Below are 27,241 nucleotides of genomic sequence, written 5' to 3' on the forward strand. Positions count from 1 at the left end.
TATGCAAAGCGCATGAATGATATGGAACACGACGTTTTTTGTCTTATATAGGTTTGTTCTTTAGCTACCCCGAGGGGTAACTAAAACAATCCAGAAATTGTTCTTTTGGCTTCTGGCAAGCTAAAGAACAAATCAAATGAATGAATGAATGAATGAAAAAATTCGTTCGATAGTTAAAATCATTCAGTAACTAACTATCGATAGTTGAATTCATTCGATAGTTCCCAACACTACCCGCTGCTCGCCTTGCAATTGGTCTCTATGTGTTGCCTTTGTTGTAATTCACTTTATTCACCATGTGGTTGTATAATTCTTTATACTGTTTTAATACTAATGGTGTTGAATTTTTAGGCGCGTTTAAAAGCTTAGTAACATTTGTTTGGATTTTACAGAATTTGTTCTTCCACTGTTACTATTATATCAATGATATCATATGTACGTAATTGCAATAGGTCATATTCATACATTTTTTATTGTGTACCAAATAAAACTATTTTTTGGTTTAAAATAAACTCAAACTCGCATTTCATATTACCCTGATTTTACTTTTTACACTTTACTCCCTTTTTGCTATGGACGGCAGTATAGTTCATTTACATTCATGAAAGATATAAGGCCTTTGCCACAGCCGATTGCAGTTTTATTCCTCATTGTTATACTTCTTTTACTTTTGGAAATCATGCTGGCTAATATTTGATTTTATAGTATGAAGCGGCCGCCGTGGTGTGATAGTAGCGTGCTCCACCTACCACACCGTATGTCCTGGGTTCACACCCCGAGCAAAGCAACATCAAAATTTTAGAAATAAGGTTTTTCAATTAGAAGAAAAATTTTCTAAGCGGGGTCGCCCCTCGGCAGTATTTGGCAAGCGCTCCGAGTGTATTTCTGCCATGAAAAGCTCTCAGTGAAAACTCATCTGCCTTGCAGATGCCGTTCGGGGTCGGCATAAAACATGTAGGTCCCGTCCGGCCAATTTGTATGGAAAATCAAGAGGAGCACGACGCAAATTGGAAGAGAAGCTCGACGTTAGATCTCTTCGGAGGTTATCGCGCCTTACATTTATTTATTTTATTTAGTATGAAGCTCATTTTTCCATCCAAATTCCTATGGACAAATATTAAGAACTTAAACTTCAATAGTATACTATTTACACACAAAAAAAAAGCATTGTATTTAATCGGTCTAATGTGGGCATATACGCACATAAACACGTACAGCTCCTCCTTTGTGATTGTTGCTACGTTATATATTTTGCACATGCTCAGCTAAATGGAACTTCTCATAAAGTCATTACTATCAGTACTGTCAATTTTGACAGTTCACTGTCAGTGTCATTCACGACAGAAAGCGTTGGCGTTTGTATAAGTCAACAAACAGAAAATGCACTTAAAAATAGCTTTATGGACGATGTATCCCTTGCCTCACGTTTTTTTCTTTGCTTACTACCACACCTGGCTGCTCTCCACGCTCTGTGCTTCTCATGCAGTCACTGAGCACATACCTAGTAAAGCTAAAATGGGGCCAAGCATCGCAACTCTATACTCTAGTTACAACAACTCTATACTCTTTACAACATAAAGTTTAAATTAACCCACTTTTGCAATCTGTGTGTATTATCAATGTATGTAGTTTTCGTAGTGTATGTATATTAGAATGGTTTGATCCCCAATAAAAAAGAAACAAAGCTGAAAAAGCCCGCGCCTAATTTTGCTGGTGGTGAAATGGTACGGAAACAGATTTTTTTATCCTTCTTAAAACAACCGAAATTATTTTTTGTTATAGTAATTTGACTATAAAAAGAAAATAAATAAATGTAAGGCGCGATAACCTCCGAAGAGAATTTAGGCCGAGCTTCTCTTCCAATTTGCGTCGTGCTCCTTTTTTTTAATTTTTCCCACAAGTTGGCCGGACGGGACCTACTTGTTTTATGCCGACTCCGAACGGCATCTGCGAGGCAGATGAGTTTTCACTGAGAGCTTTTCATGGCAGAAATACACCCGAAGCGCTTGCCAAACACTGCCGAGTGGCGACCCCGCTTAGAAAAATTGTCTTCTAATTTAAAAACCTTATTTCTAATTTTTGATGTTGCTTTGCCCGGGGTGCGAACCCAGGGTATACCGTGTGGTAGGCGGAGCACGCTACCGTCACACCACGGTGGCCGCCAAATTTGTTTAGCCAACCTTTAGTTGCAAATTGTTTTCGATCCAGTCTAATGAGTATGTGTAAGAATGTATTTATTTTTTCCATACGTGAACATATACGTTTGAAAACTTAGTTGGTGTCCAACCGAATTTGTATCTTTTACGCTTTCGAATATTTGTGATTGAATGAGAAAAGTCGGCATGCTTTGGGGTCTAAACCGAAGAACAAACCGATGCCTTGGAGTTTTTCTTGTTAAAAATTGTCTTAGGTTTACGTTACGAAAAGAAGCCCGAGCTGTTTCAGAAAGTTCTGTAAATAATTCTCAAGTAATTTGCACAAGAAAGTGAAGATATTCTGAACAGGAACTGGTTGCTGGAGCGGTACAGAACTCATACCGAAAACGGTACCGAAGGTATTCCAAAATTATTCCAAACTAATTCCTTGCCAGTCCCAAATTCATTACGAAGGTTAATGCACGGATCTTGGAAAAATCCTCGAATCGTGTCGAAGGCAGCGCCGGGGATATCAAAAGCTAAGTCCCAAATACTTAGTTACCATTGGAGGAAACGAATTACCACCGTGTAAAGACAATGTTGGAAGACCGTTGGTGGATCTCAGTTTAGGGGTTTCCAGAAATTTACATGTGAACTTTGAAGCAATAGTTTAGTTACGAAAATTTGTGGGTTGATTTCAGGGTTGGAAACCATTTTTGCATTGTTTTCTGGATCACTTTAGGATTTTTCTTCACTATTTCGGAATCATTAGACGATTTCAGGACCACTTCAGCATTTTTTCGGCACTATTTTCGAAATCATTAGAACATTTCAGGAACATTTTGGTTTGTTATTCGGATTCGTTGTTGATCTTATTGGGATAATTTCGGGATCAATTCGGCACTATTCCATGACCATTTCATAACTACTTTAAGAATAGTTTTGGGATCATTTCTGACCAGTTTCCGTATTGTTATCATTTTCAATTCTGGATCATTTCGCGACTGTTTCTCAAAAAATTTCAGCACTATTTCACTATTTTTTTGGTGTTTTTATAGGGATCATTTCGAGACAGTTTTTTGGGATCATTTTACTATAATTTTGGTTCCTTTTCAGAATCATTGCGAGATATTTTTTGGCATCTTTTAGGAAATGCTTCGGTAGACTTGACGGTACTCTAACCTTTCGTTTCATCTAAACTTATACTCTATGAAATGCCGGTTTCGGTTAGGTCCTAGTAGATAAGCACATGTAGATATCTATATATAAACTAGAAGACCCGGCAGACGTTGTCCTGCCCTAAATTTGACCAATCTGCATACATTTTAATAAGCTTTTTCCGTCTGACTCTGCCCTCCCCCCCCTCTTCACTTTTTCCTAATCCTTTTATGGTATGTATTTTATTCCAGTCCCAGTCCCAGCCCATTCCGAGTCTCAGTCCCAGTCCTAGTCCTAATCCCAGTCCCAGTCCGTCTCTGGATAATATATTACTCTGTACTAAAGCACTCATCAACAGCTTTCATTTGATATCCATATTCTATAACCACATTCTAGGGGTACCTGGGTCCACGTTTTGGCCTATATATCGAGACTCTAGTCACCCAGGGGTATGAAAATTACCCTCTACTAAAGCACTCATCAACAGCTTTCATTTGATATGAATATTCTATAACACATTCTAGGGGTACCCGGGTCCACTTTTTGGCCTATAGCACGAGACCCTAGTCACCCAGGGGTATGAAAATGACCCTCTACTAAAGCACTCATCAACAGCTTTCATTTGATATCCATATTCTATACACACATTCTAGGGGTACCCAGGGCCACATTTTGGCCTATATCTCGAGACCCGAGTCACCCAGGGGTATGAAAATTACCCTCTACTAAAGCACTCATCAACAGCTTTCATTTGATATCCATATTCTATAAACACACTCTAGGGGTACCCGGGTCCACGTTTTGGCCTATATCTCGAAACCCTAGTCAGACAGGGGTATGAAAATTACCCTCTACTAAAGCACTCATCAACAGCTTTCATTTGATATCAATATTCTATAAACACACTCTAGGGGTACCCGGGTCCACATTTTGGCCTATATTTCGAAACCCTAGTCACCCAGGGGTATGAAAATTACCCTCTACTAAAGCACTCATCAACAGCTTTCATTTGATATCCATATTCTATAAACGCACTCTAGGGGTACCCGGGTCCACGTTTTCGCCTATATCTCGAGACCCTAGTCACCCAGTCACCTATCCTATATTTCAAGTTAGATCAAACTACGCACGGGGTGCAAAACAAATTCAAAGTCGGTTCAGTAGTTTAGGAGTCCATTGGCCTCAATTGTGTGACACGTGTTTTTTATATATTAAGATATATTGAGGCACATGGAAAAGTGAGTTGATGTTTAATAATACTTTTGATGCCCCTAGTAAGCATTTACAAGTATTTGCTAAGTAAGATCACTGATATTTTAAAAATAGAAATAGGATCTTTATGAGAGGTAAACAGATATTTTTTTTAGAAACTGCTAAAGAGAATGAATATCACTTTCATTGTCTTTGCACACACTTCCAGTTTATTGGACTTGAAATAATACACTGAGGAAACAGTAGCGGAAGAAAAAGGCGGCCGCTGTGCTGGGATCGTAACGTGCTTCACCTACCAGACCGAATATCCGGCGTTCACGCCCCGGCAAAACAACATTAAAAATTTAAGTTTTTTCAATTAGAAAAAACTTTTCTAAGCGGGGTCGCCCCTCGGCAGTGTTTGGCAAGCACTCCAAGTGTATTTCTGCCATGAAAAGCTCTCAGCGAAAACTCATCTGCCTTGCAGATGCCGTTTGGAGTCGGCATAAAACAAGTAGGTCGCGTTCCCCCAATTTGTAGGAAAAATTAAAGAAGCACGACGCGAATTGGGAGAAGAGCTCGGCCTAAAATCTCTTTGGAGGGTATTTATTTATTTATTTATTTATTTATTATTTAAAGTCGACGACAAACTATGGTCGGCTGCATAATATAAAAGATATATAAATATACAACTCAAAAGATAAAATTTAAGATATATCGAGCTTTCAACAATGTTATATTACAAACAAAGAAATATTAATGAACATTACTATTTAATTTCAGAATATAATAATAATAAGAAATATGAGCAGAAATAAGATCTTATGCCGAAATTTTATACTGGCGGAATGCATCAGATTCCGCTCAGCATGATTTCGGAATGCAGTGGATTCCAATCTCCCTGTTGGAATGCAACAAGATTCCAATCAGCATGTCATGGGAATCCGGCAGTGCTAAGAGTAGTGTAATGAGGATACGCCATCACAAGGCATAAAAAAGTAACATGACCTGTGTTGTTGGAATGCACCGGATTCCAATCAGCTCGATGCCTGACCCATAAGATTATACTGCCGGAATGCATACGATTCCGGTCAGTGACTCATGAAAAAGCATGTTTTTTACGTTGTTGGAATGCACCAGATTCCAACCAACACAGTACTGTCTTGTTCCTTCTTAATGATACATGTTGATAAATGTTCCTCCATCCTTAATCGAGATAGTTCCTGTGTTTTATCGAAGGAATAAAATGCCGGCAAATTAAATTAGCTTGTATCTCTTAAATTAGATAGGCAAATATTGCATTACGTATAGTGGCAAAAGTACATTCAAGACTGATGCAGCTATACAAGTCATTGTAGTGCGCGCACCAGATAAGAAGAGGATTATTTTTAGCAAAGTTTCGTCGACAAAGGGGTAAATAGAAAGGAACGTAGTGTCTGGATACTCTAGGGGGAACCGCAAAAAACAAGCGGCTGAGGAGGTCCGCGGAATCAATTTCTCCAATAATGAGCTTATGGATGAACAATACCCCCAGTAATATTCTCCGATTTTCCAGAGTGGGTAAGTTAATAAGAAGAAGTCTACTTCTGTATGGAGGAAGGTGGAGACTTGAGTCCCAATTAAGGCCGCGCAATGCAAATATCAAAAATTGCTTTTGAACTGACTCAAGACGCTTTATATGCTTTTGAGAAACAGGGGACCAAACGCATGAGCAATACTCGAGTATTGGACGAACCAGCGATGTGTAAAGGACCTTAGTGAGGTACGGATCATCGAACTCTTTAGCCCATCTTTTAACAAATCCAAGTAAACCCAACGCTTTGTTGGCTATAGATGAAATATGCATGTTAAAATTCAATTTCGGATCAAAAAGGACACCTAGATGATTTGCAATAGATATACGCTCCAAAGGCGTACCATCTATTACATAAGATTTCAATGCTGGCTTCACTCGGTGAAATGTCATATGCTTACATTTAGAGCAATTTAAAGCTAGTAAATTTGTTGTGCACCAACATTGGAACGAGTCCAAGTCGGCCTGAAGAAGATCCAAGGAACTCAAATCGGTAGGACAGTAAGTGTAGCAAAGTTTTACATCATCCGCATACATTATAGTATGGGAATATAATATTGTCTGTGGCAAGTCATTAATGAAAAGGGCAAAGAGCAAAGGGCCTAGATGACTTCCCTGGGGTACGCCGGAGGAAACTCCGAACGATTCCGACAGATTGCACTTGAACAGGACTTTTTGGGTCCGGTTAGAAAGATAGCTTTTCAGCCACATTAATAGGTGAAACGGAAATCCCAGTAAATCAAGCTTATGAATAAGCAACTCGTGGTTGATGGTATCAAATGCTTTGCTGAAGTCCGTGTAGATGACATCCGTTTGCTTGTTCGCTAAAAATCCTTCCATAACTATAGAGGTGAATACAAGCAAATTTGTAGTGGTAGACCTTTGACGAATAAAACCGTGTTGACATGGAGATAAAAGACTAGAACACTGATATTGCAGTTGATTGGTGACAATATGTTCAAAGACTTTAGGAATGACTGAAAGTTTAGCAATACCCCTGTAGTTTTCAACTTTTGACCTACTACCTTTTTTATGCAGGGGTATAATAAAAGACTGTTTCCAAAGTGCCGGGAATGACGCAGATCCCAGAGATAGCTCAAATAATTTTAAAATAGGCTCATACATGTTTTCGGCGCAGTACCTAAGCACGCAACTAGGAACACCGTCCGGTCCCGGAGAAAAGGTGGGCTTCAAAGATTGATGTGAACGGATCTTCGTAAATTTTCAAAATTTCGTTATTTCACTTAGAAGTTTTTATCCGTATGTATCAGTAAATATAGACAACTTATCTTGTGTATTCTGTATGTTTCTCATAATTTGCACAATACTGTGCATTTGTGTTCTGCTTTTCGATGCTCTGTTTAATTGATTGCCCCGTGGTCCTTCAACCCAAGCAATATCAATTTTTGATGTAATCAAAAAGACGCGATTTTTTAATTAATAAAATTTTTAATATTACTTTGTTCATTTGCTCCAAAACGCGCCACGTAAGGCCAAATTGCCGTGACGTGTTTTACATTGAAACAGACACACACGGTATGTATGACTATATGTATGTTAAGTAAACGTGTTCGCCGGCCCAAAAACTATCAAAATCAACTGAATAAATAAATTAACGGTTTTTATTTACAATCGTCCGTACTCTCACTATATACAAAATGACATTGCACTAAAAAAAAAAACAACAATTGTGTTCTGATGTGATAAACAAAGTCTGAAACTATTAACCGAATTTTTATGCTTGATAATTATTTAATATTTTTGTTTGCTCAAATTATGTAAGAAGTTTACAAAAGGTTCCCTGTAGGAAAATGTCTGGTTCTGAACTGCTGCAATCAATATTAAAATTAAGAAGCAAACTATGCAAAGCGCAACGCGTCATTTTTCTCGTGTGAATCAAAATTTGTATGATATAAAAGCATTCGTTCACTTCAGTGAGTAACAGTAAACCTGAGTGCCTTTGTGAAATTTTTGGTATTAGTGTTAGTGGTGAATTTGGAAGTCAGTGACTGCGACGCAGTCATACATAATCTGGCCTTTAATCTAGTTTTCTAAATTAATTGTATTAAATGAATCTGAAAATATTTCTGAAATGTTGCCGAAAAAGTTACGGAGTAATTACAAGAAAAGAATTTAGAAACGATCGCGAAAACGACCATCAAATCATCCCTGACGTTACTGAAATGATCCTAAATTAGTAGTTAAGCTAATCCCGAAAATGATCAAGAAATTATCAAAAAATAGTTCGGTACTAAACCAGAAATCATACTTAATTATCCTGAAATTATACAGAAACAAACCCAAGGTATTCCCGAAATTATCTTGAAACTATACCGAAGTCCCTAAACAATTTACAAATTATTTCGTAAACAATCCCCACATGATCCTGAAATACTCCCAAACGGATCCCGAAACAATTCCAAAATAAGCAGCAAATAATATTGAAGAGATACTAAATTAATCAGGAAAAAACAATTTCAAAATAATCCCAAAAGTAACCAAAAAATCATCTCGAAATGGTTGGGGAGTACCGAAGGTCCTGCAATGGTCCTTAAATGATGACGAAAACAATTCCGAAATAACCCCGAAAAAAGTCAATATTAATGCCTCAAAGTCTGAAAATCATTTCGAAAATTTACCTGAAATAACCGTAAAAGAGTGCCAAATTGGTCGCAAAAGCTATCCCAAAATGATCACGACGTGGTGCTGAAATGGTACCTAAATAGTTCCAAAATGTTGCCTGAATTGTCCCGAAATGCATCTAAAATAATTTTGAACTGATCACTTTAGAAACATTTCGTGATCAGTTCGAAATGATCTTGAAACAGTCGAGAAATGATCAAAAAAATACACCGAAATCGTAAGTAATAGACCCCAAATGACATACGACGTAATTTATTTCCGGCGACCGCCGTGGTGTGTTGGTAGTGTGCTCACCTATCACACCGAAGGTGCTGGATCCAAGGCGCACGAAAAACAACATTATTAAGAAAAATGTTCTTTTCAGTGAGGTAAAAGCCAAATTATAGTAGTTAATTTTTTACTTTTTTTCAAAAAAAGGTGTTAAAAAAAGTCAAGCAAGATCAAAAAACTGAAAATGATGAGTGTATCCTGTTCTCATAAATAAATATATTTTTGTATGTATAGATAACTTAAATTTAAATACCACTTTCCGTCGAAATATCAACATAATTTTTGTTTTATTTTTCGCAAAATGGCAGAAACAAAACTTCGACAAACAATAAATATATAAACTTTAAATATATATCTCTGTTGACGCAAATTGTCTACACGCGACACACCCACTTTTTATTTTATTTTTTGCGGCACTGATTTACATACTTGTATATATTGTTCTAATTTTTGAAAAAGTCCACAAGCGTGGCGTTATCTTTATAGCAATAAATTAAAAAATTATTTACAAACAAGTAGCTCATTGATATGATAAAAGCATTCAGCTAAATACATATCGTTAGCTTAATGTGAAAATGTGCTAAGTTACTTTTTTTGAAAATTTGTTTTTTAATGCAGTTTTAAACATGAATTCAAAATACGTCGATCACAAAAAAAAATTTTAATTTTTCATTTTTACGTGCTGTGGGCAATGATGTGTAAATGTGCTAAGTCGTCAGCTATTAAAAAAATGTGCTAAGTCAACCTGTCGATAATATCAATCTGAATTACGAGTCATTTCTTTGTGCGCGCATTCTTTGTTATTGTTGTATTAACGATAAAGATACTACCCGAACCTTTGGGGAGTGTTACTGATGTTGATGGTCCTTTGCCGGATGTAGATCCGGTACATTCCGGTAAAAAAGCACTATTAAGGTACTAGCCCGACCATCTCGGGAACGATTTATATGACCACATTAAACCTTCTAGGCCATCCCGCCCTCCCCACACCCTAGTTCCATGAGGAACTTGGGGTCGCCAGAGCCTCGGCTGTCAATGAAATAGGATTCGCCACGGTTACTTGAGGTTAACAATTGGGTTGAAGAAGCTATATATTGCGCTGGCAACCCCTTGAGAGGGTTGCGAACACAACCCCTAGAAATTGTATTCACCCAATTGAGACATGTCTTTGGAGGTTTGATAAATGCTTTGCTCTCACCATAATCTACTTCAATTCTTACATGTCGATAACTTCATGCTTTCTTACAGACTAGTTAAAAATAGAAAAGAATTCACGCTTAAAAGTACATATTTATTATAATTAATAGTAGTGTTATTTCGATGAATCGATTTGCTAAGTGTAGAGTCCTAGTTATAGGTTCATTCATAGCATCATTCGTTTTATGAGTTATTTCGATACTTAATCGATTATGCCGAAGATCACGCAGTGGAATATATGGAATGAACAAATTAGATATATCAGAGTAATTCGTACTAAAATTTATTACATTATAGGCAAACATGAGTGAGATTAAAGTTCTACTGTCATGCAAAGCCTGAAGACCAAGCAACTTGTGCCTGCTGGTATATGATGAGAAGCCGCCTGGCCAGTGAAGCATACGTAAAGCAATTTTTGTAAAAATTTTTTGAACTTTCTCAATTTTATAGGAGTTAGATTCATAGAAATGATTCCATATTATTGATCAATATTCAAGACCTCTTCCGACCAAGGATATATAAAGTGCCTTCAACGTCATAGGGTCCTTAAAGTCACTTGTGTTACGTATACTGAACCCAATCATTGCAACAAATTTTGAAACAATGAAGTCAATGTGACTAGAAAAAGAGAGTTTGGAGTCAAAAATTACACCCAAGTTAAGAGATTTAGCATTTAGTCTGTCGATAAAGTATGTGGAAGTTGTCTCTTTGGAATAAGACGTTGGGTCTTTGGTATTTGGTTGAGTTTAAAAATAAATTATTGTCTGCGCACCTTCCGGCACAAAAATCCAGATCAGAACCGTTAGAAATAGTTTGACAAATAAATAGTATTTTTTGTGAAATATATAGTTTTAGTATTATCTTTCAATCATTAAAGTGGAAGAGTGATGGAGAAACATATTGAGTAAAAAGTGCTAAGTCGGGAGAAAAAATTTGTTTTGAGTGCGGAAATTGTGCTAAGTCATAAAATAGCTGCTGGGTTAGCATACATGATTTTTATTTATTTTTTCAAAGCTTCTACACTCAAAAGTAGCGCAACTAAGGTATTCTCATTGAAAAAAATGGTTATTTCAAAAATTATTCATGTTTTTTCGTCTCCTGTAAAATTTGTAAAAAGTGATTTAGCACATTTTCACATTAAGCTAACGATATGTATTAATTATCTTCTTGACTTATATGTATATGATTTGTTCACAATATTCATCTTAAATAAACAATAACAAACGGATATATTCATGGGTATATTTACTTTTATTTATAAGAATTCAAAAAAAAAAACATACAAAAACAAGTAAGGGAGGTTAAGTTCGCGTGTAACCGAACATTACATACTCAGTCGAGAGCTATGGTGACAATATAAGGGAAAATAACCATGTAGGGAAATGAACCGATGGTAACCCTGGAATGTGTTTGTATGACATGTGCATCAAATGGAAGGTATTAAAGAGTATTTTAAGAGGGAGTGGGCCGTAGTTCTATAAGTGGACGCCATTTAGGGATATCGCCATAAAGGTGGACCAGGAGTGACTCTAGAATGTGTTTGTACGATATGGGTATCAAATTAAAGGTATTAATGAGGGTTTTAAAAGGGAGTGGTAGTAGTTGTATATGTGAAGGCGTTTTCCAGATATCGACCAAAATGTGAACCATGGTGACCCAGAACATCATCTGTTGGATACCGCTAATTTATTTATATATGTAATACCACGTACAGTATTCCTGCTAAGATTTCAAGGGTTTTTTATTTCGCCCTGCAGAACTTTTTCATTTTCTTCTACTTAATATGGTAGTGTCTCACCCATTTTACAAATTTTTTTTCTAAAGTTATATTTTGCGTCAATAAACCAATCCAATTACCATGTTTCATCCCTTTTTTCGTATTTGGTATAGAATTATGGCATTTTTTCATTTTTCGTAATTTTCGATATCGAAAAAGTGGGCGTGGTCATAGTCGGATTTCGGCCATTTTTTATACCAATTCCAAGTGAGTTCGAATAAGTACGTGAACTGAGTTTAGTAAAGATATATCGATTTTTGCTCAAGTTATCGTGTTAACGGCCGAGCGGAAGACAGACAGTCGACTGTGAATAAAAACTGGGCGTGGCTTCAGCCGAATTCGCCCTTTTTCACAGAAATAAGTTATCGTCGCAGAATCTAAGCCCCTACCAAATTTCACAAGGATTGGTAAATTTTTGTTCGACTTATGGCATTAAAAGTATCCTAGACAAATTAAATGAAAAAGGGCGGAGCCACGCCCATTTTGAAATTTTCTTTTATCTTTGTATTTTGTTGCACCATATCATTACTGGAGTTGAATGTTGACATAATTTACTTATATACTGTAAAGATATTAAATTTTTTGTTAAAATTTTACTTTAAAAAATTTTTTTTTTAAGTGGGCGTGGTCTTTCTCCGATTTTGCTAATTTTTATTAGACATACATATAGTAATAGGAGTAACGTTCCTGCCAAATTTCATAATGACATCTGCAACGACTGCCAAATTACAGCTTGCAAAACTTTTAAATTACCTTCTTTTAAAAGTGGGCGGTCCCACGCCCGTTGTCCAAAATTTTACTAATTTTCTATTCTGCGTCGTAAGTTCAACTCGCCTACCAAGTTTCATCGCTTTATCCGTCTTTGGTAATGAATTATGGCACTTTTTCGGTTTTTCGAAATTTTCGATATCGAAAAAGTGCTAGTGGTTATAGTCCGATATCTTTCATTTTAAATAGCGATCTGAGATGAGTGCTCAGGAACCTACGTACTAAATTTCATCAAGATACCTCAAAATTTACTCAAGTTATCGTGTTAACGGACGGACGGACGGACATGGCTCAATCAAATTTTTTTTCGATCCTGATGATTTTGATATATGATATAAGTCTATATCTATCTCGATTCCTTTATACCTGTACAACCAACCGTTATCCAATCAAAGTTAATATACTCTGTGAGCTCTGCTCAACTGAGTATAACAAGTAAGAAAGGCAAAGTTCGCGTGAAACTGAACAATACATACCCTAGATGTATACCTTAAACGCTGTTGTTGTTTGCTTTGTGTAGCTAATAGTGTTGCAAGGCTGCGCAATAATACATTTATGGTTCTATTCTGACCTCATTCAAAAGAAGAAAAAAGATACAGAGGCTACCACTAATGAACTTGAGCTGGTAACAATGCAGTTTACTCCTATTACTATATGTTTAGAATATCAGTCAAATATAGTTAAATACCATAGAGTTATTGCAAACTCTGTTAATGTTAGACCTTTAGCAAAAGTGGGCGTGATCTTAAACCGATTTTGATTATCTTCACTTAGTCTGCCAAATTTCAATGTAATATCTTCAACGGCTTGTTAAACTTCCAAATTTTTTGGAATTTATGTCTTGCGTCACAAAATTTCAATTAGCTTAGTAGTATTCGCGTTTGAATTATCTCATTTTGTTCATATTTCTAAATTTTCGATATCGAAAAAATGTCCGATTTCGCTCATTTTCAGTACCAATCTATTCTGGGTCCAGATAAGCCCCTATACTGAATTTGGTGAAGACATCTCAATATTTTATCAAGTTGTAGTGTTAACGTACGAACAGACGGGCGAACGGACGGACATAGCTTAAACAAATTTGTTTCGTTACTGATGATTTTGATATATGGACTAGAGGTATACGCCGATCACTTTATCGGCGGCGGCGGCGTAGGCACTATTATATACCGGCGGCGGCGGCATACGCCGGCTTTTTTTCTTTACAAAGCTTGATTCCGGGGTTTATGTCTCAAAGTCTCGCAGATCGTTCAAAAAGTTTCAGGTAGCTCCTTGCGGAGGGACTGTTCTTCGTTCACTTACTCCAGGGAGCTTTCGAACCTAACCCCGGTCTAAGAGACTCTTACTGCTGCGTCTGCCGAAAAAAATTGAAGTACTTAAAATGGTCACACTTTTGTCCGTATGTCTCGCGCAAAGCGTAGTTTCACCAAAGGAGATGTTCTAGGCTAACTCCTAATACTCGTTGTCGACACGATATTTTAATTATTTTGTGGCTCCTTGCTGGTCACGTACAAAGGCGACTTACGGTTGTTATAAATGGTATTTTAATACTCATGACCCTCTCGGTACAATTTAACGATTAGCACCAATGATGGTCTATTGTTGATTGCGCTAAAGGGCGCCTCCAGTTTTAAGAGCTATAATTTCCGATGTGCCAACAGTAACAATCCTGACGACCAGTCGTTACCAAGCCTACTGACCCTCACACCACATGCCAGCACAGAAGCTGTAGGACTGCGACTTCAAATCCATATCTTCGTCAACGCCACTTTCCTAGCAGCTCTAGGTGTAGCTCCGAAGACTTTCTAACAAATTTTTTTTGCGCTATGCTGCCGACCACCTTTAAAAGTTACGGAGGAACTATTCGGCCAAGGATGCCGCCTCGAAATCGTAGGCAGTCCAAGTATTAACTCATGGGTTAAAATAATATAATCCTCGGCGCATCTACATACTTTAAATTTTACAAGGACTTTGGATTAAGTTTTTTAAATGTAAACCAAATCGACTTTTGGAATGTGGGTAGACCGATTTTAAGTTGAAAAATGTGCTTAGTCCAAACTGTTGTTTTCCGGCCTTTTGATGCAACAGTTCATTATGAATAACCGCGTTGCTTCACTTTTCAAACTAGTTCGACTGTCCACTACGTAAGTGTAGTAGCATACCCGTCATTTGTTCGATTGTGTTGGGAAAGCTTTTACTTCATTATTTTGAGTATTCCTACGTACTCACATATGTAACAGGAGCCGTAAAGTGTAGGTGATATTTAAATTTGGTTGATAGGCTATAATCAATGTAATTCACTCCAAGGGACTAGTTGGGATAGGGCCGCCAACTTAAGGAAATTTCAAACCGGGAGACTTGGGTGTTGAAAGATGATAGGTGAAAATCAAAATTAAAATTTCATTTTTTAAATTTCGCAAATAAACAACAGATGTTTGAATATAAGGCCAAGTGATTTTTCAAACCCTTCTTATACGTATTGTAACGAATTTACTGCAAATGCTCTTATTTGCAATCTACTGCCAACGTTCGTATCGCTAAACTTTTGAATAAATAACTCCAATTTGTAATAATGCAAAATGGCCTTTATTAAAGTACTTCACAATAACAAACTGTGCAACGAATAGCTTGCTGAATAACCACACTGATTGATAGCTCAATGAAACTCTACTACTCAAAATAACACTGCTATTGCTCGCTAGATATCGTCTTAATCAAACTGCTTGACAACTCAAATCAAACTGAATTCCTTCTTACTCGCTGGCGCCGCTTTTATAGTTTACGCTGCATACTTCTAGGCTCTTCGATTTCCAGAAGTTACTAGTTGTTTCGGCTACAAAATCGCCAGCCACAACTACGTGCACAAATTATTGCTCTCTCTTGTGACGACTCAGATAAGGTATATGCATGTGTTTGTAGTTTACAGTCTCCCGCACACACATAAGCGTATAAGTAAATTCATCGGTGTGTGACATCTCATCTCTTGCTGCCTTGTATGTAAATGTTGCTCGTCGGAATGTGTACATATGTGTAGACGCAATTATTTATTCGTTTATGTAGATACATAATGATTGAATTATTGATGTGCATTCACGTCACTGCTTAGATCGGCTTAGAGCTGGCAGCACTCCTTAGTTTTGCTAATATTCGTAACACTGCCCTCCACCTAAGTCTGATCGTCCCGATCAGACAAATCTCTCGATCTAAACGCTGCTAGCATCGCCAAATGTACCACTCTTCTACTCCGTGGTTTCTCAATGCTTTGTATGCGGTAGATGGTATCACTGAGCTTCTTCACAATCTTGTACGGGCCTTCCCAACTGCACCGAAATTGGGCTGGGACACCTTTCCGCCGGTGAGGGTTGTTTAACAGTACCAAATCTCCATTCCGGAAACCTTCCGAATTATTTTCCCTGTCGTACCTGTGTTCCATCTTACTACTCATTATTCTGGATCGTTCTCTCGCACTCTGTTGCTTGGCCAATGAAGAACTACTTTGTAGAGCTTGTTCTTGACGGATTGGCTTCACATACTCAGTATCGTTCCGACGTTTCCCAACAAAAGTGCGCGCTGGCTTGAAATCATCCTTGCATTCTTTCTGAAAAATTCTTTCAGTGAATTTAGTGCGTCCATTAGGGTTTGTTGATGCCGGTCTTTTCCTCGCAGGTACTTTTAATTTCGCTTTATTTGGCACATTCGATCCATCAACCTTTGCTCGATCTATTTTCCTTGACTTTCGTGGTCTCTGTCGAATCTCCTCGACCAGCACTCGCTTACTGCTGAACCCTTTTTCCAAACTGAAGTTAAGTGGCACATCTTGGTTCTCATAATGCATCACCCTTCTCTGCATATCGATCTTGATGTCATGGTCAACCAAGAAATCCACTCCCAATATAACTTCATCAACGATCTCCGCCACAACGAATTTGTGTAGAACCATGACCTTCCCAATTAGGACTTCACATATTACTTCTCCCTGAACTTGGTTATATTCGCCTGTGACCGTACGCAACCTCGCTCCAGGTAATGACTTTATTCCCCTGTAGACCAAATCAGATCGAATCAAGGAATGAGATGCCCCCGTATCTACAGTCAGTACACGCTCTTTACCATCCACATTCCCTCTGATGGTAAGACTGCTTGATTTCCTTCCAATCTGCGACACAGATATCACAGGACATTCAACAGCCGGGGCAAGTTTTCGTTCTTTACTTTCGACACGCTCTTGCTCATTTCCGCCAGCTTTGCGTTTACGGCCACCCACATTGTTGGAACTATTAGGACCAAGATCGCAATGACGTGCAATGTGACCTGGGTTGCCGCACTTGAAACATTTAATAACTCCGGCATTCTTCTGTTGAGATCCCCTTAGTGCTTCCAAAATTGTGTCTACCAACTCCGGCCTTTCTACTTCCACACGATGAGCTTTGTATGCTGGTTTACTCAATAATGACGCCGTTTCCTGAGTCAATGCATGGGATAACGTTTCAGAAAATGTTTGCTTTGGGTTCGCGTATGTGGCTCGCTTCGTTTCGACGTCCCGTATGCCATTTATAAAGCTCTGAATCTTCACTCTTTCCGTGTATTCCACGGGTGCATCCGCATTTGCAAGATGAGCCAATCTTTCAGTGTCCGAAGCAAACTCCTGCAAAGTCTCGTTAGCTTTTTGGTAGCGGTTTTGCAATTCTATTTGAAATATCTGTTTCCTGTGTTCGCTTCCGTATCGCCGTTCTACAGCAGCCATCAATGCGTCATAACTGTTCCGTTCGTACTCTGGAATAGTCTGTAAGATTTCCGCGGCAGGCCCTTTCAGTGCCACGAACAGAGCTGCAACTTTATCTTCAGCATTCCATTGGTTCACTGCTGCGGTCTTCTCAAACTGTAGCTTAAAGACCTGAAAAGGAACAGAACCGTCAAAGGATGGTGTCTTTACCTTTGGATTACTCGTTGAAACTGCTGGGCGATTTAGTTGCAACTGCTCGATACGTCCTCTCAAAGCATCCACCTCGGCCTCGATTTTTTCTTCAAACTGTAAAATTTTTGTATCTTGCGCCTCCAACCTCGAGGAAATTCGTCCTTCTTGCTCTTCCAGTTGAGCAGAGATCTGCGATGATATCTGTGCTGAAATTTGCGCCGACATTTCGGATATCCGTGTTTCTTGTGCTTCTATCTTCGATGTTATTTCTGACGACATTTTGTGCAATATGTGTCTCCTGTGATTCCATCTTGGATGCCATATATGTTTTCTGTTCTTCCAGTTGAGTTTCCATCTTGGATGTTATACGTGTCTCCTGTGATTCCATCTTGGATGCCATATATGTTTTCTGTTCTTCCAGTTGAGTTTCCATCTTGGATGTTATACGTGTCTCCTGTGATTCCAGTTGAGATGCCATTGTCGATGTTTGAGCAGATATTGCAGCCAAAATCATGTTCAAGTCTGTGCTCGTAACTGTCTGCGTAACTGTCTCTTCCATTTTTGTTATTTCCTCGCCATCAAGATGAAAGTCATACTCTTCCACGTCAATTCCTTCTACTTCCATTGCCTCCCGTAGCCGTGCCTGAAGTTCAAGTTTAACGCCGCTTGTATTCAATCCACGGCTCTCCAACTCCCTCTTCAGTTGCTGGATCTTCAATTCACTGAACTTTGCCATGTCCTTGTTGTCCTCTGGAATTTATTCAACAATTCCTCTTCTGACACCAATTGTAACGAATTTACTGCAAATGCTCTTATTTGCAATCTACTGCCAACGTTCGTATCGCTAAACTTTTGAATAAATAACTCCAATTTGTAATAATGCAAAATGGCCTTTATTAAAGTACTTCACAATAACAAACTGTGCAACGAATAGCTTGCTGAATAACCACACTGATTGATAGCTCAATGAAACTCTACTACTCAAAATAACACTGCTATTGCTCGCTAGATATCGTCTTAATCAAACTGCTTGACAACTCAAATCAAACTGAATTCCTTCTTACTCGCTGGCGCCGCTTTTATAGTTTACGCTGCATACTTCTAGGCTCTTCGATTTCCAGAAGTTACTAGTTGTTTCGGCTACAAAATCGCCAGCCACAACTACGTGCACAAATTATTGCTCTCTCTTGTGACAACTCAGATAAGGTATATGCATGTGTTTGTAGTTTACAGTCTCCCGCACACACATAAGCGTATAAGTAAATTCATCGGTGTGTGACATCTCATCTCTTGCTGCCTTGTATGTAAATGTTGCTCGTCGGAATGTGTACATATGTGTAGACGCAATTATTTATTCGTTTATGTAGATACATAATGATTGAATTATTGATGTGCATTCACGTCACTGCTTAGATCGGCTTAGAGCTGGCAGCACTCCTTAGTTTTGCTAATATTCGTAACAGTATCATAAGTATGAGGTGAGAGTGAGAATCAATTCAAAGGGGTGTTTGAACCCCTGGAACCTCACTGACTTCGCTTATCCTTTTAGCCAATCGGGATATAGAATTTTTGAAAAAATCGGCACCTTTTTCGGGTAAATTGCCTTTTTTAATAACTTGAGGACGATTTAAAGACATGTTCGACTTGGGTCATTTTATTTGAATCCATTTTTCTGATAAATTTTTTGAAAATAATATGTAAAGCGAGCATTTAAATTTTTTAACTTTTCGTTTAGTGTTTGGTTTTAATAACTTGGTGAAGTGGGTGATGCAAAATCCGTGTTAATATAGCATTGAATTAAATAACTTTTGAACGGTTAGAGAGTTAAATTTCGCTCCCCAGCGGGTTAGGGGGCTTAGAATATACCCGCGTTAGGTATGCCTGTCGTAAGAGGCGACTAAAATACCAAATTGATTCAAGGGGTTTTGTAGCGCAGCCCCTTCAAGGGGTTGCCAGAGCAAAATATATAGCTTCTCCAACCCATTTGTCAACCTCACCTACCCGTGGCGAATCCTCATGGATGTAGGGTTGGCCTAGAAGGATTCATGTGGTCATACCAAATCGTTCCCGAGATGGTCCGGCTGGTACCTTAATGGTGCTTGTTGCCGGAGCGTGCCGGATCTGCATCCAGTTTCCTTGGATTCCCGTTAGAGGATTTTGATGACAATTTGCGAGTGGTCGTGCCTATTGAATGGGGCGAAGCACTGTTAACACAACAACAACATCCGGCGAAGGACCATCAACATCGATAATACTCCCCAGGGCCTTCGCGGAGTGTCCTTATCGCTACAACAACAACAGTTAAATTTCGCAATTGGATTATAACTAGTGATGCGCATCCGTTGATACCCCTTTCTAACATATCGGACCAATTTTCAACAACAACTATAAATGGCCTAGACAGTCATAAATAAAATAGTATAAAATATAGTACCGCGCCGGATGCCGATATTTTTGACATTCGGCGGCGGCGTACGAAAAACAACTAAAATCGGCGGCGTATACCTCTAATATGGACGTCTTTATCTATCTCGATTCCTTTAACCCTTTACAGCCAACCGTTATGCAATCAAAATTACAAAATCCTGTGTACAAGTACAGCTGGGTATAAAAACCACATGCGAAATTAGCTATGAATATTGCCTGGTGTGAAAAACCTTTATACATACAGATTTTTTGATTCTAAAAATATCTAACAAGTATATACATATAAGAAAATGTTAAGATTTTGCCGACAAGTAAATACTTTAGTGATATATGTATATGTATGTATGTATGTATGTAGTAAACTATTCTATATTCTTTTCTACTATATTACTTTCACACGAAATTTTCAAGAAACCTGATGAAAACTGAAAACTGATATAATTTGTACCCAACAAAAACTGCAAAAACTATATTTTGCTTTAATAGTTTCTCCACAGTACTTTGGCATTTTTGAATTTCTGGATCCTTTGGGGCATGTTCTCGAATAGCTTATGAACGAAATCTGATGATATAACAAACCATTCTAGATACGTTCCCAAAAATCCCACATGTCCTTAGAGGGATTAGCTCAATTAGGTAGCTGGCGTTTCAGAAAAATCCTTAAGTTTTCGATCGAGTTTATATCCGATTTCGTACCAATTTATAAGTATGTTTCGGATAGTTGTCGTGTTGAAAAATGATTTTGTCCTCACAACAATGAAACATGGCCACTTCAACTGGCAAACTCGTTTGCAAAATATTAAGTAGCCGCTCTTTTTATACTCATTTGAGCAGAGCTCACAGAGTATATTAACTTTGATTGGATAACGGTTGGTTGTACAGGTATAAAGGAATCGAGATAGATATAGACTTCCATATATCAAAATCATCAGTATCGAAAAAAAATTCGATTGAGCCATGTCCGTCCGTCCGTCTGTCCGTTAACACGATAACTTGAGTAAATTTTGAGGTATCTTGATGAAATTTGGTATGTAGGTTCCTGGGCACTCATCTCAGATCGCTATTTAAAATGAATGATATCGGAAAATAACAACGCCCACTTTTTCGATATCGAAAATTTCGAAAAATCGAAAAAGTGCGATAATTCATTACCAAATACGGATTAAGCGATGAAATTTGGTAGGTGAGTTGAACTTATGACGCAGAATAGAAAACTAGTAAAATTTTGGACAATGGGCGTGGCACCGCCCACTTTTAAAACAAGGTAATTTAGAAGTTTTGCAAGCTGTAATTTGGAAGTCGTTGAAGATATCATGATAAAATTTGGCAGGAACTTTACTCTTATTACTATATGTCTGCTTAATAAAAATTAGCAAAATTGGAGAACGACCACGCCCACTTTTTAAAAAAAATTTTTTTTTAATTCAAATTTTAAAAGAAAAGTTAATATCTTTACAGTATATACGTAAATCATGTCAACATTCAACTCCAGTAATGATATGGTGCAACAAAATACAAAAATAAAAGAAAATTTCAAAATGGGCGTCGCTCCGCCCTTTTTCATTTAATTTGTCTAGGATACTTTTAATGCCATAAGTCGAACAAAAATTTGGCAATCCTTGTGAAATTCGGTAGAGGCTTAGATTCTAGGACGACAACTGTTTTCTGTGAAAAAGGGCGAAATCGGTTGAAGCCACGCCCAGTTTTTATACACAGTCGACCGTCTGTCCTTCCGCTCGGCCGTTAACACGATAACTTGAGCAAAAATCGATATATCTTTACTAAACTCAGTTCACGTACTTATCTGAACTCACTTTGTATTGGTGTAAAAAATGGCCGAAATCTGACTATGACCACGCCCACTTTTTCGATATCGAAAATTACGAAAAATGAAAAAAATGCCATAATTATATACCAAATACGAAAACAGGGATGAAACATGGTAATTGTATAGGTCTATTGACGCAAAATATAACTTTAGAAAAAAACTTGGTAAAATGGGTGTGACACCTACCATATTAAGTAGAAGAAAATGAAAAAGTTTTGCAGGGCGAAATCAAAAGCCCTTGGAATCTTGAAAGGAATACTGTTCGTGGTATCTAATCTAATCTAATATATATATTATTATTATATATATTATAAATGGGAAAGTTTGGATGTTAAGATGTTTGGATGTTTGGATGTTTGTCCAGACGTTTGTCTTTGTGACTCAATAACGCAAGAACGGCTGGACCGATTTGGATGAAATTTTGCACACATATAGCCAATAGTCTAGAAGGATCTACTAGCTATATATTTTTCAAAAGGGGCGTGGTCCCCGCCCCCCAGGAACAGTTATAATTTAATTATTATATTTTTTCGTCTTTGCGACTGAATCACGCCAGAATGGCTACACGGATTTTGATGAAATTTGGGACACAGACAATAGTCTACTAGCGAAATTTTTTTCGAACATGGAAAGAGGGGTGGGGTCCCACGACCCCTTCTAGAAATTATTTTTCATAATTTTTACACATTATAACTTTACTTATACTGGCCTTCACCAATATCACAGACTCAAGGTGTCAAATAAGTCGAGGGCTTACAAAGTAAGCAGTGACATCCTCCGCCCGCCCCCCTTTATCTCCCCCTCTGGTGTAAAATCCATAAATTGTTATAACTCAATCTAAATTTTCTCCTAAATCAATAGTTTTTGGTATCTGGTACATACAGAACGAGATCTAGACAATTTTGGAGGAACGATCAGTGGTCCTCTCCTCTACTTCCGCCATCCGCCCTCCATCAATTGTTTTTATTAGCACGCTTTTATTAGCTTTACCTGTATGTTTCTATCTAACTTTTTATTCGCTCCAATGCGCCTGCTGCCTTATTAACATGGTTTTATAATTAGCTTCACCTTATTTGTAATCCCGTAAGGGTCATATCGAGACCCGGTCCGGGATTACGCCGGGGTAATTTCGGGACTTTTTCGGGACTATTTCGGGATCATTTTGGGACCCTTCCGGGATCATTTCTGTATAGTTTACGGGATCCGTCCGGGATCCCGTCGGGGTTATTTTGGAACATTTTCGGGACTATTCCGGAATCATTTCGGGACTATTTCGCGATCATTTGGGGACCCTTCCGGCATCATTTCTGTATGGTTTTCGGGATCCGTGCGGGATCTCGTCGGGGTCATATGGGGACTTTTTCGGGATCATTTGGGGGCTCTTCCGGCATCATTTCTGGATGGTTTTCGGGATCCGTCCGGGATATCGTCGGGGTCATTTGGGGACTTTTTCGGGATCATTTGGGGGCTCTTCCGGCATCATTTCTGGATGGTTTTCGGGATCCGTCCGGGATCTCGTCGGGGTCATTTGGGGACTTTTTCGGGATCATTTTGGGGCTCATCCGGCATCATTTCTGGATGGTTTTCGGGATCCGTCAGGGATCCCGTCGGGGTCATTTCGGGACTTTTTCGCGACTAATACGGGATCATTTGGGAACCCTTTTGGCATCATTTCTGGATGGTTTTCGGGATCCGTCCGGGATCCCGTCGGGGTCATTTCGGGACTTTTTCGCGACTAATACGGGATCATTTGGGAAGCCTTTCGGCATCATTTCTGGATGGTTTTCGGGATCCGTCCGGGATCCCATCAGGGTAATTTCGAGACTATTAGGGGATCATTTGTGGACCTTTCCGGCATCATTTCTGGATAATTTTCGGTATCCGTCCGGGATGCCGACGAGGTCATTTCGGGATTATTTCGGGATCATTTGGGATACCTACCGGCATCATTTCTGGATGGTTTTTGGGATTCGTCCGGGATCCCGTCGGGATCATTTCGGGACTTTTTCTCGACTAATACGGGATCATTTGCGGACCCTTCCGGCATAATTTCTGGATAGTTGTCGGGATCCGTTCGGGATCCCGTCACGGTCATTTCGGAACTATTAGGGGATCATTTGAGGACTTTCCGGCATCATTTCTGGATTGTTTTTGGAATCCTTTCGGGATCCCGTCAGGGTCATTTCGGGGCTTTTTCGGTATCATTTAAGGATGGCTTTCAGGATTCGTCCGGGAACCCGTCAGGGTAATTTCTGGACTTTTCCGAGACTATTTCGGGATCATTTTGGGACCTTCCCAAGATCATTTCTGGATGGATTTCGGGATTTGTCCGGGATGCCCTCAGGGTCATTTTGGGACTATTAGTTGAGCATTTGAGGACCGTTCCGGCATCACTTCTGGATGGTTTTCGGTATCCGTTCAGATTCCCGTCGGAATAATTGCGGGACTTTTTCGGGATCATTGGGGTCCCTTCCGACATCATTTCTGGATGGTTTTTGGGATTCGTCCGGCATCCCTTCGGGGTCATTTCGGGACTTTTTCTCGACTAATACGGGATCATTTGCGGGCCCTTTCGGTATCATTTCTGGATAGTTGTCGGGATCCGTTCGGGATCCCGTCAGGGTCTTTTCGGAACTATTGGGAGATCTTTTGAGAACCTTTCCGGCATCATTTCTGGTTAGTTTTCTGGATCCTTTCCGGGTCCCATCAGGGTCATTTCGGGACTTTCGGCATCATTTAAGATTGGTTTCAGGATTCGTCCGGGATCCGTCAGGGTAATTTCTGGACTTTTCCCAGACTATTTCGGGATAATTTTGGGACCCTCCCAAGATCATTTCTGGATGGATTTCGGGATCTGTCCGGGATGCCGTCAGGGTCATTTTGGGACTATTAGGTGATCATTTGAGGACCTTTTCGGCATCACTTCTGGATGGTTTTCGGTATCCGCTCAGGATCCCGTCGGAATTATTGCGGGACTTTTTCGGGATCATTTGGTGTCCCTTCCGGCATCATTTCTGGATGGTTTTTGGGATTCGTCCGGCATCCCGTCGGGTTCATTTCGGGACTTTTTCTCGACTAATACGGAATCATTTGCGGGCCCTTTCGGCATCATTTCTAGATAGTTGTCGGGATCCGTTCGGGATCCCGTCAGGGTCTTTTCGGAACTATTAGGTGATCATTTGAGGACATTTCCGGCATCATTTCTGGATAGTTTTCGGGATCCTTTCGGGGTCCAGTCAGGGTCATTTCGGGACTTTTTCGGGATCATTTAGAGATGGCTTTCAGGATTCGTCCGGGAACCCGTCAGGGTAATTTCTGAACTTTTCCGAGACTATTTCGGGATAATTTTGGGACCTTCCCAAGATCATTTCTGGATGGATTTTGGGATCAGTCCGGGATGCCGTCAGGGTCATTTTGCTATTAGGTGATCATTTGAGGACCTTTCCGGCATCACTTCTGGATGGTTTTCGGTATCCGATCAGGATCCCCTCGGAATCATTGCGGGGCTTTTTCGGGATCATTTGGGGTCCCTCCCAAGATCATTTCTAGATGGATTTCGGGATCTGTCCGGGATCCCGTCAGGGTCATTTAGGGGTGCGTTTGAGATCCCGTCAGGGTCATTTCGGGACTTCTTCGGGACTATATCGGGATCATTTCTGGATGGTTTATGGGATCCGTCCATGACCCCTTAAGGGTAATTTCGGGACTATTAGGTGATCATTTGAGGACCTTTCCGGCATCACTTCTGGATGATTTTCGGTATCCGTTCGGGATCCCGTCGGAATCAATGCGGGACTTTTACGGAATCATTTGGGATTCCTTCCGGCATCATTTCTGGATGGTTTTCGGGATTTGTCCGGGATCCCGTCGGGGTTATTTCGGGACCTTTTCGGGGCTAATACGGGATCATTTGGGGATCCTCTAGGGGTCGTTTCGTGACTTTTTCTGTATTATTTCGGGATCATTTTGGGACCCTTTCGGCATAATTTCTTGATGGTTTGCCGGATCCATCACGGTCATTTCGGGACCATTTTGGGATCATTTGGGGACCCTTCCGAGATCATTTCTGGATCCGTCCGGGATGCCGTAGGAGCCATCTCGGTATTTTTTGTTACTTTTCCGGGATAGTTTTTGCACCCTTCCGGGATCATTTCTGGATCTGTGCGGGATCCCATCTGGGTCAATTCCGGACTATCTCGGGATCATTTTGGAATCCTTCCGGAATCATTTCTGTATGGTTTTCGCGATCCATCGTGGATCCCCTCGGAGCCATTTCGGAACTTTTTCTGGAATTAGTCGGGATAATTTAGGGACCCTTCCTGGATATTTTCTGGATGGTTTTTGAGATCCGCCCGAGAGCCCGTCAGGGTCATTTCGGAACCTTTTCGGGATCATTTTGAAACACCTTCAGGGATCATTTCTGTGTGGTTCTCTGGATACGTCTAGAATCGTGTCGCTCTCATTTCGGGTTTTTTTGGGACTATTCGGGGAACTTTTGGAGACCCTTTCGGGGCATTTCTGGATGGCTTTCGGGATCCGTCCGCGATAGCGTTGGCGTCATTTCGTAGCTTTTTCTGGATAATTTCGGGATCATTTGGGATCCTATCAGGTTATCAGCTCATTTAGTTCTTTTTTTTACTCAATTACAAAAATAAAATGCATTAGACAGAAAACAAAATTTTAAACAGATAATAAGCAGGCTAACGCGAATAGCCCATATATTTAAAATTTTCCTTGCGGACGGGGCCGCGGGTAAAGGCTAGTATATTATAAATGGCAAAGTTTGGATGTTAAGATGTTTGGATGTTTGGATGTTTAGATGTTTGGATGTTTGGATGTTTGGATGTTTGTCCAGACGTTTGTCTTTGTGACTCAATAACGCAAGAACGGCTGGACCGATTTGGATGAAATTTTGCACACATATAGCCAATAGTCTAGAAGGATCTACTAGCTATATATTTTTCAAAAGGGGCGTGGTCCCCGCCCCCTAGGAACGGTTATAATTTAATTATTATATTTTTTCGTCTTTGCGACTGAATCACGCCAGAATGGCTACACGGATTTTGATGAAATTTGGGACACAGACAGTAGTCTACTAGCGAAATTTTTTTCGAGCATGGAAAGAGGGGTGGGGGTCCCACGACCCTTCGAGAAATTATTTTTCATAATTTTTACACATTATAACTTTACGTATACTGGCCTTCACCAATATCACAGACTCAAGGGGTCAAATAAGTCGAGGGCTTACAAAGTAAGCAGTGACACCCTCCGCCCGCCCCCCTTTATCTCCCCCTCTGGTGTAAAATCTATAAATTGTTATAACTCAATCTAAATTTTCTCCTAAATCAATAGTTTTTGG

General features: G+C 39.4%; 1 protein-coding gene across 5 annotated transcripts in view; it reads left to right on the top strand.

The window, feature by feature from the left end:
• Positions 1 to 27,241, top strand: part of LOC137237395 (glutathione-specific gamma-glutamylcyclotransferase 1) — a 112,597-nt gene that overhangs the window by 12,106 nt on the left and 73,250 nt on the right. The window lies entirely within an intron of this gene.

This window comes from Eurosta solidaginis, chromosome 1 (assembly GCF_040869045.1).
Source record: "Eurosta solidaginis isolate ZX-2024a chromosome 1, ASM4086904v1, whole genome shotgun sequence".
In the NCBI taxonomy this organism is placed as follows: Eukaryota; Metazoa; Arthropoda; class Insecta; order Diptera; family Tephritidae; genus Eurosta; species Eurosta solidaginis.